This window comes from Pelodiscus sinensis, chromosome 18 (assembly GCF_049634645.1).
Source record: "Pelodiscus sinensis isolate JC-2024 chromosome 18, ASM4963464v1, whole genome shotgun sequence".
In the NCBI taxonomy this organism is placed as follows: domain Eukaryota; kingdom Metazoa; phylum Chordata; order Testudines; family Trionychidae; genus Pelodiscus; species Pelodiscus sinensis.
Genome location: NC_134728.1, coordinates 8495566 through 8509561, shown reverse-complemented (window position 1 = coordinate 8509561; position 13996 = coordinate 8495566). Strand labels below are relative to the sequence as shown.

The following is a 13996-nucleotide window of genomic DNA, read 5'->3' as shown; positions in this document are numbered from 1 at the left end:
GACTGGGAAGCAAGCTAGTACAGGCAGCAGTCAAGAGAGGGGTCAGTCTGATTCAGAGGTCTTAGGCTAACTTATTCTAGAAAAATAACTGTAGCATTTGTCCATGGCTCCAAGGCTCCGTTGTCCATGGTCTGTGATATGCTCCCAGTGAGGGGATATTTTACCCTGCAGAAAGTTTTGCAAACTCTTTTGCCTTGTTGGTTCCCACACAGCAGAATTTAAAAAGAAACAGAAATCGATGCTGCACACAATGTTCTGGCTGCGTCACACAGGGCTTGTGCCATTTCCTAAGCTAGCTGCCAATTGGGCTACGTTATACTACATGACAGGGGGTTAGATGTGGGATAGCTGCCTGAAAAAATGTGGGCCCCAATCCTGTGAACACACCCAGGCTGGACTTCATTTCACTCAGACTACGTCTGGGCTTTTATTTAAGCATGTGCATAAGTGTTGCAGGATGCATTGTCCTCATCATTTGCACCGCAGTAGCATTTAGGTCAGGGGTGGGGGAACCTTTTTTGGGTTGGGGGCTGCTGACCCACAGAAAAATCAGTCAGGGGCTGCATACAAGTGAGAGGCAAAAAAGAAAAACCAAACCCACGCTGACTGAGAAGGAGAAAGACCCTCCGCCCATTCACCTTGCAAACCACAGCCTGGGCGGCCCAGGTTAGTAGATTTTGTGTGTTCCAGTCCCACAGTGGAATGGCAGCGGGGTTGGAGTGACAGCGTGGGCTTCCCAATGGGGCCCACATCCAGGCAAGCTGGGGACTGCAGCCAGCCCCCGGCTCTTAGGTTCCCCACCCCGGATTTAGGTATTCCAGTCTCAGATGAGAGCCAGGTGCTGAACAAACTCAAAAAGCCTCCATCTCGTAGTGTAGACATGGCCCGAGAATTCACAACTGAAGCAGGGACCATTTGAACTTTTGCTTGCAGGCCTCTCTTCGGGTCTCTGCTGGGTCTGATTTTAAGGATTCAAGCCCCAAAAGCTGGTGGCTTCCTCGGATGCCACCAGGCACACAAGCTTAACACACAGGTGCAGCAGCATCCCGAGAGTTGTTTCAGATGGAAGAAGAGCCTGGTGTCGCTGCTATCCGACTGCTGAAAGCAATTGGCAGAGGGGAAGCTGTAGCCCTGGCAGGATGGCCCCTGCCAATTCAGATCACAGATGTCCATTTGCCCCGGCAGCCTCTTGTGGCAGCACTGGTGGTACAGACATTGCTGGTCCTGGGAGCTGTTTTCAGTTTGGATCCAGCATAAGTGACTGACAGTGAGAACGGCCTGGCTGTGTTTGCCTTCCGCACACATCTGGAGCAGGCACTGCCCCTCTCCTGCAATCTGTTGCGCGTGTTCTTCTTCCTCCCAGGATTTTTTCAAAGACTGAGCTTTGTACAGCTGATTTACAGCAATTTTGAAAGCAGGAGAGAGCCTAAAGAAGCTACCAATTATGTTGATGAAGAGCCTGGCAGTAAATAGTGTCTTTTCTCCCCCTAAAAAGAAAAAGAGAGAATTCAGCATCTTACCAACTTCAAAGCTAATAACAGAAGTGAAGTGGGGCTCTGACCTTTAACAGGCTGCCTGTTAGGGTGGATTATATCATGTCAGCAGCCATCTGCAATATAAACGATACCTGGCTTTGATGAGGCCCTTATAGACCATTAAAGGGATAGAAATACTATAGGGATTTTGATGAAAAATGAAACCATACAAATACCAAGGCATTAGCTGCACAGCACATGGTAACAGAATCAGGCCAGACCTTGACTGAGTTTCAGACCACATTTGTGGATAGATGCTCACTGAGCATGAACATAGGCGAAGGGAAACTTTGCCAGGTAAAAATGAGCCATGTAAGCGCTCGTGTATAAATGCTACCAGGATGTTCGTCTAAAGTGCAGGCTTCCACCAGCATGTTTGTTTGCCTGGGCAGTGCAGACCACAGACTCAGAGAGTGAGATCGTCCTCAGTGCGAGGTTCTGGAGTTGTGTCAAGAATGGCAAATTGGTCACCATTCCCATTCCACGTCATCGTTTTCAGTGCTCGTGTGAGCAGCTGGAGGATGGGTTAAGTGGGTACACGTGCAAGGCACAGTTTTTGGGCCCCCATGGAAAATGTGCATAATATAGTCTACTGCAGGGGTGGGAACCCTGTGGCCTGTAGGCTGCATGTGGGTTCTGTGTGTGACCCACGAGACATTTTGTTTGCCATGGATTGCCAGATTCAGCTGATTCCGTCTGTGTCTTTTTTTTCCCTTCTGGTATTACTAAATGACATGCACAAAGGCTGTGTCCAGACTCAGGGTTTTTTTCCGAAAAAGTAGCCTTGTTTCGAAAAAACTTCACCTGCGTCTAGACTGCAGCCGCATTCTTTCGAAATTAAATTGAAAGAACGCGGCTTTTCTTTCGACGGTGGTCAACCTCATTTCATGAGGAAGAACGCCTTTTTTAGAAAGTGCTCTTTCGAAAAAAGGCGTTCTTGCATGCCAACAGGGCTTTTTAGAAAGAGAGCATCCAGACTCACTCGCTGCTTTCTTTCGAAAAAGCGGCTTGCTTTTTCGAAAGTACTGCTTGCAGTCTAGATGCTCTTTTTCGAAAGAGGCTTTTTCGAAAGATACTTTCAAAAAAGCCTCTTTCGAAAGAGGCTTGCAGTCTAGACATAGCCAAAGCAAGGGCACATGAGGTGCCTGCTGATTGCATACAACACTGGCTGCAAGAGTTGGGTGCTCCCTCTGCGTCCAATCAAACCACTGCTGTGGTTCAACTGGCACATCCCACAAATACTAGGCATGCAAGCACTGTGAGCAAAACCACCCTGTCCCGAGACCGTCTTGGTTATGACAATCCAGTGGGAGAGCTCTAGGTTGGATATTAGGAAAAACTATTTCACTAGGAGGATGGTGAAGCACTGGAATGGGTTACCTAGGGAGGGTGTGGAATCTTCATCCCTAGAGGTTTTTAAGTCACCACTTGACAAAGTCCTGGCCGGGTTGATTTAGTTGGGATTGGTCCTGCCTTGGGCAGGGGGCTGGACTTGACCTCCTGAGCTCTCTTCCAGCTCTATGATTCTATGAACGTTGCAGCCTACTGAGATGAAGGAGGCCCATTCATGCGGCCCACTCACTAGCCTCGGTTGCCCATCACTGGTCTACTGGCAAGATGCAGTGTCTGCAAAACCAGAAGAGCTTCCAGTCCCTGCTCCAGTTGTGAAAATTCCACTGTGACTGTACCAAGGCTTATGGAGTCTTTATAAGCTGTTCAGTGGACAGAAAAACCACAGGGCTTCCTGTGTGGAGGAAACCACACAAATACCTTGGGATTAAGGGGGCCCATGACACTCTATCTAAACTCTACCTGAACAACTCGACACTGCTGTCCCACCAGAACAAACACAGCCAAGGCAGAGGGAATTCACTCTGCACCGCCACTACCCCTCAGAAGTGCATCACCGGCTTATTCCCATGGAGCAGCACCCCCTTTCTGGCATAGGGAGATGTAATTTGGGAAAGAGTCCCCTGATTTCAATGAGCTTTGGATCCGATCCCAAGTTCATAAGGAGGCTATCAAAGCTAGTGTTCTCCTAGGCTTCAGACTTCCCTGGGTTTTGCCATCATTGAGGACTGGGGAGCGGTACAGTCTGAAAACTGCCAAGCTAAATATAGCACTAGCTACTTCCAGTAACATATTATTCTAAGTATCCAATAATTAAAACTAAAGGAAAGCGGGATGTCTGTGAAGAGGACATGCAATCCCCACCATGAATACAAAATGAAGCCATTATGTTCAGGGGCAGTAGAGTGAATGCCAGGTGAATTCAGAATGACAATGAGCCAGACCTCTGACCTCTGAGTAGAAGCAGATGCTGCAGAAAAGACACATGCAAAAAATGCTTGTAGGAAAGTGTCCTCATGGAGTATCCAACTCCAGTGTTATTAAAGGGGAATGAAAGGGAAAATTCAGCTGAGACTGTAATTATGTGAAATATTAGGTGAAAGTTCCTGTGGGTGAGTCCCAATGAACACCACAAATTGAGCCTCACCCCTTTCAGTTCACACTTTTCCCCACTTGTATAGTATGATGCTCTCACATTGATTCGTTTCAGCTGTTTAATGTCTATTTTTTTCTAAATAACTCTTGGGCCACAGATTGTGCAGGTTTGAGGTTCAAAAACTGGTGGGTTTTGGTTGGACACGTCGCTCACAAAGGGTTTCTTCCGTTTGTTGGCTGCATGAGCATAATTCTTAGCATCAGATGTCGAATATTTAACTAGATAGAAAGTACCATAGTGGATCAGACCAGTCAGCCATTGAAATCCCGTCTCTGACAATGGCCAGTAAAAGATGCTTCCGAGGAAAGTCCGTCAGTGGACAATAACGGCATAATCATTCCAAGAGGAAAGTTTCTTCCGGCCTTCCATTAGAGTTAGGCTGATGCCCTGAGGTATGTGGGTTTATATCCCTCCTTTAATTTCACTATCTAATTTATCCATGTAAAATTCCCCCTTGCATTGAGATGTTCTAATGGTCATTGTGGCCATGAACATTTCTGTTGTTTTTTGTGTTATACGTAGACGATGAGCATTTTGGGGCAGGGGCTGGCTTTTTGTTCTGTGTTTGCCCGCGTCTGTGACAGACTTGTCGGGCCTCTGGGCAAGATGCTGGGGGAAAGGGGAGAACAGCTGTGTGCTTTTGGAAGGGGCGGAGCCTCAGGCGGAAGGGGCTAGACTGGGCCGTCAGCCCTCCGTGCCACCTGGAGTGGAAGCATGGGACTCGGGAAGTGATTTAAAGGGCCCAGAGCTCTGACTGCTGTCGCTGCAGTGACGGCAGCAGCTGGGAGCCTCCTGCCCTTTGGAATCACCAGGCCCTGGGACAGCTGCCCCCAGCTCCCCTCCCCGCTGGCAGGCCTGACTGCATCTAGCACACTGGGGTCCTACTCCATGATTTCAAGGCATCTCCATCACTGGAGATCTTTAAGAGAAGGTCAGACAAACACCTGCCAGGGATGGTCTATCATGGATTCCCAAACTGGGGGGCATGCCCCCCTGGGGGGCATGAAGAAATTCTGGGGGGGGGGAGGCGGCGCGAGGCGACCCAACCCACTCCTCCTCCTGTGTCAATCCCACCTCAAGTTCTGCTGCTATTTTTTGTTTTCGGCCATGGTCAGTTCCTCTTTTTTTTTTTTTTTTTTTTTGCTATTTTGGGGGAGGGGGAGGGCGTGAGGGTCTCTCAAAAATCAAAAAGGGGGTGTGAAGCCGAAAAGTTTGGGAATCACTAGATAATACTTAGTCCTGCTATGAGGGCAGGGGACTGGATTAGGTGACTGCTTGAGGTCCCTTCCAGTCCCATGGGTCTATGACAAGAGCTATGATAATACAAATAATAAATCATTTGACTAGAGAGAGAGCACACCTGCCACTCCCATGCTGTAAAGCCAGGTATCCCCCACAGGACCTCTGGGCATTTGTTAGCACAAAGCGCCTCAGAGGCTGAGTTTTGATGCCTCAACGTTTCCTTGGCAATACATTGTGAGGTCATGGCGATTATGGTTTAGTGCTAGCCCTGAGCAAGGGGTGAACTGCACCACCCCGGGACTGGCCCTGAGACACCCCCTCCAAGGCACGGTTCCCTCCTTGCTGCTCCCTTGTTGTAATTTGCCTGATGTCAGCAGCTAATCATGATGCCCTCCCATGCTGGTTTAGCTGTGCAGGCTGGTGTTTGGAATCCAGCTTTCCCCCAGTGCCTACCTCTCCCCATCCATCTGCTCAGGGTTTTGGGGTGGGGAGGAGGAGTTGTGTTGTGACCCCAACACACCAGATCCCCCTGTGTCATGAAATGGTACGACTCTGCTGACGACAGTCAATTAAGATTTACTCTCTGGCCCATAGACCAGGCAGTCCTTGTTGTACTGTGAGGGGTGAGTTTCACTCTCCCCTACTCCTCTGGTCTAAGAATATCATCCAAGTCACAATCTCATCCTATTCTGCAGCTTGGCCTAGAGGCCTCACCCTGAGGCTCTCACGGTGCCAGGTGCTTCTCAGACAGATGAGCAGATGCAGCCTCTGCACAGGGAATTTATAATCTCAGGCCATTGGAGTCGGAACAGCCGCACTGCAGGAAGGGGGGCTGGCTCATCCTGGAGAAAAAGCTCCTTCAGAAACACATCTCTCCAGCAAGAACCGGGGACGGAGGAAATTGGCAGCAAAGTATTTTCACGGGAGGCTGGTGGCATCAAAGAGAGGGAGTGAAATGGTCGTGTCCAGGTGCCCTCAGTTTATGATGTGCCGGATTCAAAGCAGGAGAGGCCTGGCCAGGCCTGGGGAGTCTCCAAGCAGTAAATTGCTTTCTGGGTAAATGCTCTCTCGTTTCCAGCGTGTCCTGCCAATGCCTCCTTGACTGAAAGCCTGACACGCATCGAGCGAGCCGACGTGTTTGTCATTTGCAGTGGAGCCCTTCAGTCTCCAGGGCTGTCAATTTAACTCAGCAGTGGGCAATAATTTTTTATGGGGGGGGGGGCACTCCAAGATTTCGGCCAGTGGTTGAGGGTTGCACTTTTCTATGGAAGGGCTGTGGGGTCTGGGATGGAGGTATGCAGAAAGAAGCTCGGGGTAGGGGACTGTCTGGGCTGCAGAAAAGGGTGTGGGTCTGAGAGGGAGTTGGAGTGAAGGAGGGGGTTGTGATATGGGGCAGGGGATTAGGGTACAGGGGCTGGTAGGGGGTATGGGCGCAGGAGAGGATTCTGGCCTGGGGAAGGGTTGTAGAAGGGGGTGTAAGGTCTGGGAGAGGGAGTTGTGACCTGGGGTGTGGGGGAGGAGGGTGCAGAGTGTTTGGGTTGTGACCTACGGCAGGGGATTGGGGTGCAGAGTACAGGAGGGGGCATGGGTGCCGGAGAGGATTCTGACATCAGGGAGGGGATATAGTAGGGGGTGCAGAGTCTGGAAGGGAGCTGGGTGGGGGGAACAGCTGGGGCGTCAGAGAGAGGCTCTGACTGGGAGGTGCTTACCTAAGTAGCTCCCGGCCAGCAGCCCCAGACGGCTGGCTGGCTGTGCATGTGGGGCTCTTTGTGCTGTAGGAAGGAGGGAGAGAGGGAGAGGCTTCATGTGCTGCCTCCTGCCCCAGGTCACAACCCCTTCCTTCACCCAAACTCCTCCCTCAGACCCTACACCCTCTCTTGCACCCCAATCTCCTACCTCGAGCTCTCTTCTGCATCTAACCTCTGTCGCAGACCCTGCAGACCCCTGCCCCTAGAAAAGTGCAGCCCTTGACCACTTCCCCAAATTTTGGAATGGCCCCCCCCATCAAAAATTATGAGCACCCCTGCGCTAGTGTCTTGTCTGAACTAGGGTCTTTGGCCCAGACTAACTAGGGTGCAGCTCCATCGATAACACTAGGGGGCGAGCTGGTAGTTTTAACCCCCTGTCATTCAGAGCTACTCCAGCATGGCTAGAAGACACAGTGTTAAAAGCCCTGGCAGCTAACAGGAGCCTGGCCCATGCTAATGCTTCCACAGTTCCTATCATCAGTGGAGCTGAACTGATATGGTAGCAACAGTGGGCAATTTTTGCCAAAATACCCTAGTCTAAGGGTGCTCTCACAGTTGTCAGTATGAGACACTTGAAATACATGAGACATCTGGCAGTTCTGCCTGAGCTGGAAGGGGTACTCATCACTAAAGGCAGTAGTCGAGGCCACTTTTTTTTTAAATCCCAGACTCCCAATTAGTCTTTGCCAGAGCAGAGCTGCAAAATCCCCGAGAGAGGATCTCTGGCAAAAGACATGGCAAATGAATTCTGATCCAGAGATACATGGGTGGGAGAGGGGAGATCTTCCAGTGGGTCCTTGGACAAGTCACCTCCTCTTTTCTGTGCCTCAGAGGAGTAGCAGCATTAGCCTATAGCTACAAAAACAACAAGGAGCCCTGTGGCACCTTGGAGACTAATAGATTTATTAGGGCAAAAGCTTTTGTGGGTAAAACCCACTTCATCAGAGGAATTGGAGTGGCGTTTACAGAGGAATGGGTATATATATATATATATATATATAAAGACAACAAAAGAAAGTGGATACTTTTATCTCATTTACATAAATATCCACCTTTCTTTTGTTGTCCTTATATATACCCATTCCTCTGTAAACGCCACTCCAATTCCTCTGATGAAGTGGGTTTTACCCACAAAAGCTGACGTCCTAATAAATCGGTTTGTCTCCAAGGTGCTACAGGGCTCCTCGTTGTTTCTTCTGTGCCTGTTTCACCTCCCGTTTCACTGTCCACTACAGTTAAGATGGTAAGCTCTTCAGGGCAGAACTAGCTCTTGCTTCAGGTATGTATAAAATATAGCACAATAAGGTCTTGTTCACAGCTGGGGCAGTGGGGCATTACTATAATCTAGATAATACACGGCTCAAAACTCTTCTGCCTGAAAAAGATTGGAAGATGTCTGAATGACAGATTGAAAATAAGGGAAGGCAGAGGTCCCTTTTGGCACTTGCTCAGTCCCAGCATAGGTTTACATTCTTTGGAGGATTGTGGTTTACATTTTCTTAATATTTCTGGATTCTTTAATGGATCTAAGGACAGGAATTTAGTTTATGATCCAGTATTTTTTAATTCATAGAAATAACCTCTTCATTTCTCAGAGGTCTCATTATTCTAAGCGAAATTTTCATTAACACGCCCCACGCCCACACACCTCCTGGAGATAACTTTTAGAGCCAGGCGTTGGCTACTGAAAGTGAGAACTACATTCCTAAATAAAGCTGATTTATTAGGAAAAGTCACCAGTTTACTGTCTACAAGTTAAGGGTTCAGGGTCCTAGGTATTAACAACGTTTCAGTCATCAAGGAATATGGCAATAATATTTTACTGAAATGTCTGATGCTTCCTTTCCAGAAGTAGCCCACCATTACCATTATGAAATACACAATGCTTTTGCTTCCAGAAGTCCTACACATTGAGCCATAAAGGCAAACATGAGTGATCTTGTATCTTCTGGGGCTTTATGGTGTTATAAAATATGTTTTATGTTCCAATCAGCAGTGACAATTTATGAACAGAGAGGCTCCAAAAGATATAACATCAAACTATGTATTTTAATACAGTTTGAGAGAACTATAATGCCTTGAATGGCATTTGCTTTCAGCGCACATGGAAAATGAATAGAAATGTGGGGAGATTGATGGCTTATTTTATCGGTAAGGGTCTTCTGTGAGATGTGTTTTATGAGTAATACAGACAATAACTAGCTGGCTTAAGGAAGAGGATTTATTTGCCTACGGGGCTACCTCCTTACAGAAAGCTTGAGTATTCCTTTCTGTCTTGCTTGTGTAATTTTGCCAGTAGCAATTCAATTTTTTAAAACGATTATAATTACAGCCAGCGGTGAGTACCAGCTGTTTTTATTAATTTTATTTAAGAGATGCATCGGTTATCAGAGAGTCTTATTGGGTAATACTGAAATGGTTCATTTTATATGCAACTCTTGTGAAATCGACACTATTATAAAAGGAGAGGCACCCATCATGCTGTCTGTCACAGAGAACATTTGAGAAGACTTGAGAAGTTTTCCTGTAGGGAGAGGCAGAAGTTTCCTGTAGGGAGAGGAAGTTTCCCTGTCCCCTCTGCTGAGGCCCCGCCCCCACCACAGGGAGGAGAGGAGGAGGAACAGTGTGCTGAGTGCATGTGCACCCTCCCTACCATGCGGAGGGGAAAGACTGCGTGTGCATGCCTCAGCATCCCCAGAGCAGTGCGGAGGGAAGAAGCCAAACAGCTTGAGCCTCCCTGCCCTTGGGAACAGTGGGGAGGGAGGAGGCTGTGTGTACGTCTACCGTCACAACGGGACGGGTAATTCTAGTTAAAATAAAGCTCCGTAGGAAGTGAAAGCAACACCAGAGTCACACAAGAATTAGAACGTGTTCTCTGGTCAGTATCAATTACATTTAAGCATCCCGCCTTCAAGAGTACATTGAGTATTTGCTGCTACTGCTGGATGATGGTGGATTCAGTGTCTTTTGGCAAATCTCATTTACATTTCATTATAATTTAGCTTTAGTTGAGAGCACAGTTACAAAACAAGATATTCAAAGAAGGGATACATAGAATTCATTCAGGGGATAGCAAGAAGCTCCACTCTGGATCAGTGTAATCCTGTCCAGGATTTAGGACTATCCAAAGTGTTCAATAATTACTATGTACTGCAGTCAGGCAAATACAGAGAGCAAAACTACAGAAAGAACTCTCACAGGTCATGAAAGCAGGAAGTGTGCCTGGAAGAGCTTGGAAGAGGAAATGTTAGTGACCTAGTCATAAGGTCGCAGGCAGATTTTCAAAGGCTGATGCATTGATGCTCCTGTAGTAAAACTTTTGCACAGGTAAGCAGGCAGATGTGCTGGCGTGTTTTTGAGGGCACTTGTGTTTCCATACAGAAAAGAGCAGACATATCCTTCCCACCTGAATGACCTTGATTTTAGTTTCAGAGAACAAAAACAAGAACAGACAGAAAAAGAGTGCATGAGAGAACAGAGAGTGTTGCCAACTCTTGTGATTTTATTGCAAGACTCGTGCTACGTTGGGGTTTTTTAAATCCCCCACTTCAGGAGTCAAGTGATTATAGGAGAATCTCGGTTTTCATTTTCTGGCTCTCCTAATTGTAGAGAAAAGCTGGAGAATAAGGTCCCAACACAAGAGAGCAAATAGAAAGAACACAAACCGTTTTTGGATCCACATGATTTTAAACCCAAACTTATGATGTTCTCGGGCTTGGCTCCTGGTTTATGAATGTCTGGGGTTTGCAGTACTGCACAGATGACACCGTATGTGTGTGCAGGCATCTCCTTTGATAGCCCTCAATGAAACACACAAAAAATGGTACCCTGGCTCTGCAGACAGAAGAGTGCCCAGGGATTTTGGGGTTAAAGGTGTACGACAAAGGAAGAAACTCTAAATTTTCCATAGCTAAGCAAATTGCAACACCCGCTTCTCCCCTAGGCTATGTGTACATTCAGAACGTTCACCTTCCGATCTCAGACATGTCCTTGCAACTCTCCGAATTCAACACAAGTGACTGCCATGTAACTCAAGGCCCAATTTGCCCAGCTCTGTCACCAGCGATACACTTATACAGAACCCACTGCAAAAATTGTAGGGTAAATTATAATTCTATATTTTAAAGATCAACGTGAAAAAATAGTAGTCACCAATGATGAGAATTTAACATGAGAGTCCTATGGAAAAAAAATTACTCGGACCTATTAGAAATCTGGCAGCAGTGTTCTGGGGACAGTTACAGTCTTAAACAGTGCTGGCTGACAGATCAGACTATCCTGACGTGTCGTCATTAATCTTAGACATCTAACCAAAGCAATATGTCATTGCACCTGTGATTTGGCAGGTTAGCAACACAATCTGCTGACACCATGCAAATGTCTTCATGCCACAGTGCCTTTCCAGTTCAGATTGGGTTCCCTGAACAATGTGGCTAAAAATAGCTAAACCAAAATCCAAACGTTGTTGAGTTAGCTCACCCTTTTCTAGTGCACAAAAGGTGAAATCCCCCTCCACCCTTCATTGACTTCAATGAGGGCCTGGATTTCATTCCGTAACGTGTGCCCTGATGTGTCTCGTGGCTTATTTTGATTGAAGACCCTTTAATCACGATGCACCTATTTGACTCTATTGTCCTTATCACCTGTCATTCCATAGTAATTAAGCATTAACTAATATCTCCTCATTGAAAAGCACAAGAGAGTTTTATTGTCAGGCAGGAAAAGGCTGCATTGATTTAGAAGACACGATTCACATGGTAATTTCCATGCTACCTTAAAAATCACTGCAGAGTGCAAAGTGATCTCCAGAAGGTAATAAACGAGATGCAAAATCACCACGATAACATAAATCATGCTGGATTCACTTGGTATTAATAATGTGCATGCCATAGGGAGTCCAAGGGAATTGCTTTGTAATTCAGTAGCAGCGCACCATTATTTTAAAGTGTTACGAAAGTAAAGAAGAAAAGGGGGATTCTTTATAGCACAGGAGACTGTTCTTGCATGTGGAGTGGGATGAATGAGACTAGGCAGGGATTTCTAGAGCTACTGAGAGTCACTAAGCATTTTCATGTTAAATTCATGTTAAAATTCGACACTTTCCAAAAAGGACTCAACAAACACTTGAACTATCTCACCCATTACCAAGATAGTTTCCCCAATTATCACCTCTAATACCATTAACTCACAAACATCCCACTCTCCCTACCTCTAATATCATCAATTCACAGACACTTACCTTCCTTCCTTCCCCCCCCCCCGCATCCTCCTCCTGTTCTGCAATGTGATTTGTCCTTTTCATATTTGTTCATTTTTTTAAATTGTATCCTTTGGTATATATGGTTGTGACTACTTTCTTCCACTATTTGATCTGAGGAAGCGGGTCTGGCCCACGAAAGCTCATCATCTAATAAACCATCTTGTTAGTCTTTAAAGTGCTACATTGTCCTGCATTTTGCTTCAGCTACCCCAGACTAACACGGCTACATTTCTATCACTAAGCATTTTCACTTTGTCCTTCCACTGGGGATCTTTCTGTGCAATGTTTCCTGTGGAAAAGTACTGCTGAAAACTGCTCCAAGTGAAATGACAACCAGCATAAACCTTCTTTCCTGATTTGCACTGAGCCGAAACCCTCCCTTGAGGCTCAATCAGGCCGATAAAAGTTAAAAACTGTGAGGTGTGGCGGTGGATCCCTCTGTCTGGAAAAAAGAGCCACACCATCATCAGAAAAGCTTACAAACCCAGTAGAGCACCTGCTTCTTCACAGCGCTGCATCCAAAGTGCTTTGGACAAATAGGCTTGCCAGATGCTTTCCCCCAAAATCCTGAACATGGCAGGAAAAAAACTTGGTTGAGAAGAAAAAAAGGAGACACCAAACTTGTTGAGCAAAATAAATAAATAAAGGTCGCTGTGCCTTTAAGACTCCCCACGCTCCTTGCTTCTCCTTGCCCACGCCAGACGCGGCAGGGGAACAATGTCCCCGTCCAAGAAAACCAGAAAATACTGGACATTTTACATTTTTTCTGGGTTTTTTTTACTGGACAGTGAGAAGACATAATGGACTGTCCGGGCGAAAACCAGACACCTGGCAACCCTGTCAAATGCCAGAGTTTTGAAGGCTTTCCCAAAGCACCCACTCCCTAGAGGTTCACACCTTCAGACTTAAAGCTGCTTTCACCTCCAATATATGTGATGTGGAATACCAAATAGAGGAACAAAAAACAGGACTATGTAGCACTTTAAAGACTAACAAGATGGTTTAATAGGTGATGAGCTTTCGTGGGCCAGACCCACTTCCTCAGATCAAATAGTGGAAGAAAAGGATCCTTTGGTATATATGGTCGTGACAATTTTCTTCCACTATTTGATCTGAGGAAGTGGGTCTGGCCCACAAAAGCTCATCACCTATTAAACCATCTTGTTAGTCTTTAAAGAGCTACATAGTCCTGTTTTTTGTTTCAGCTACACCAGACTACCACGGCTACATTTCTATCACTATTCAAACAGAGGAAATGAGCCTGAACACAAGGGTAGGGTCTAACTCACCCCAAGCCACTGGAGAAAGTCTGAAATCCAAACACAGATACAGAGGCTGCAAACAGACTCTCGTTTTAACACTGGCGCAGCAAGAATACAAAATCCAAACAGCCACGAGCTTTGGAGTGGTCAAAATCCAGAGCAGGAGCCAAATTGTCCAGCCCAACTCCATTTGCAATAGGAACAAACCCTGCTATCCATTCTACACGGAGGTGTCTTGCTTTCTTTTAGGCCCTGACCTTTGGTTTAGCGGAGGAGCTCTCCATACAAAACAGGGGTTGTTTTAAGCCAAAGTTGCAGTCCCTTAACCCTTGGCTAGTCTGCGGGGGCCACAGAGTGGTATGAGAGCTGCCCTAACTTATACTCGCTGCCAGAAGGCCAAAGGGGACATTACAGCAGCTGGGATGCAGAGGCACCCTGGCCAC

General features: G+C 46.7%; 1 long non-coding RNA gene across 1 annotated transcript in view; it reads right to left on the bottom strand.

Annotated features, from left to right (window-relative positions):
• Nucleotides 1–311: 311 nt before the first annotated feature.
• Nucleotides 312–13996, bottom strand: part of LOC112546296 (uncharacterized) — a 174943-nt gene continuing 161258 nt past the window's right edge. The window contains exon 3 of the long non-coding RNA XR_012896491.1: nucleotides 312–1487. This is a non-coding gene — a long non-coding RNA (uncharacterized LOC112546296). The remainder of the gene's footprint in view (nucleotides 1488–13996) is intronic.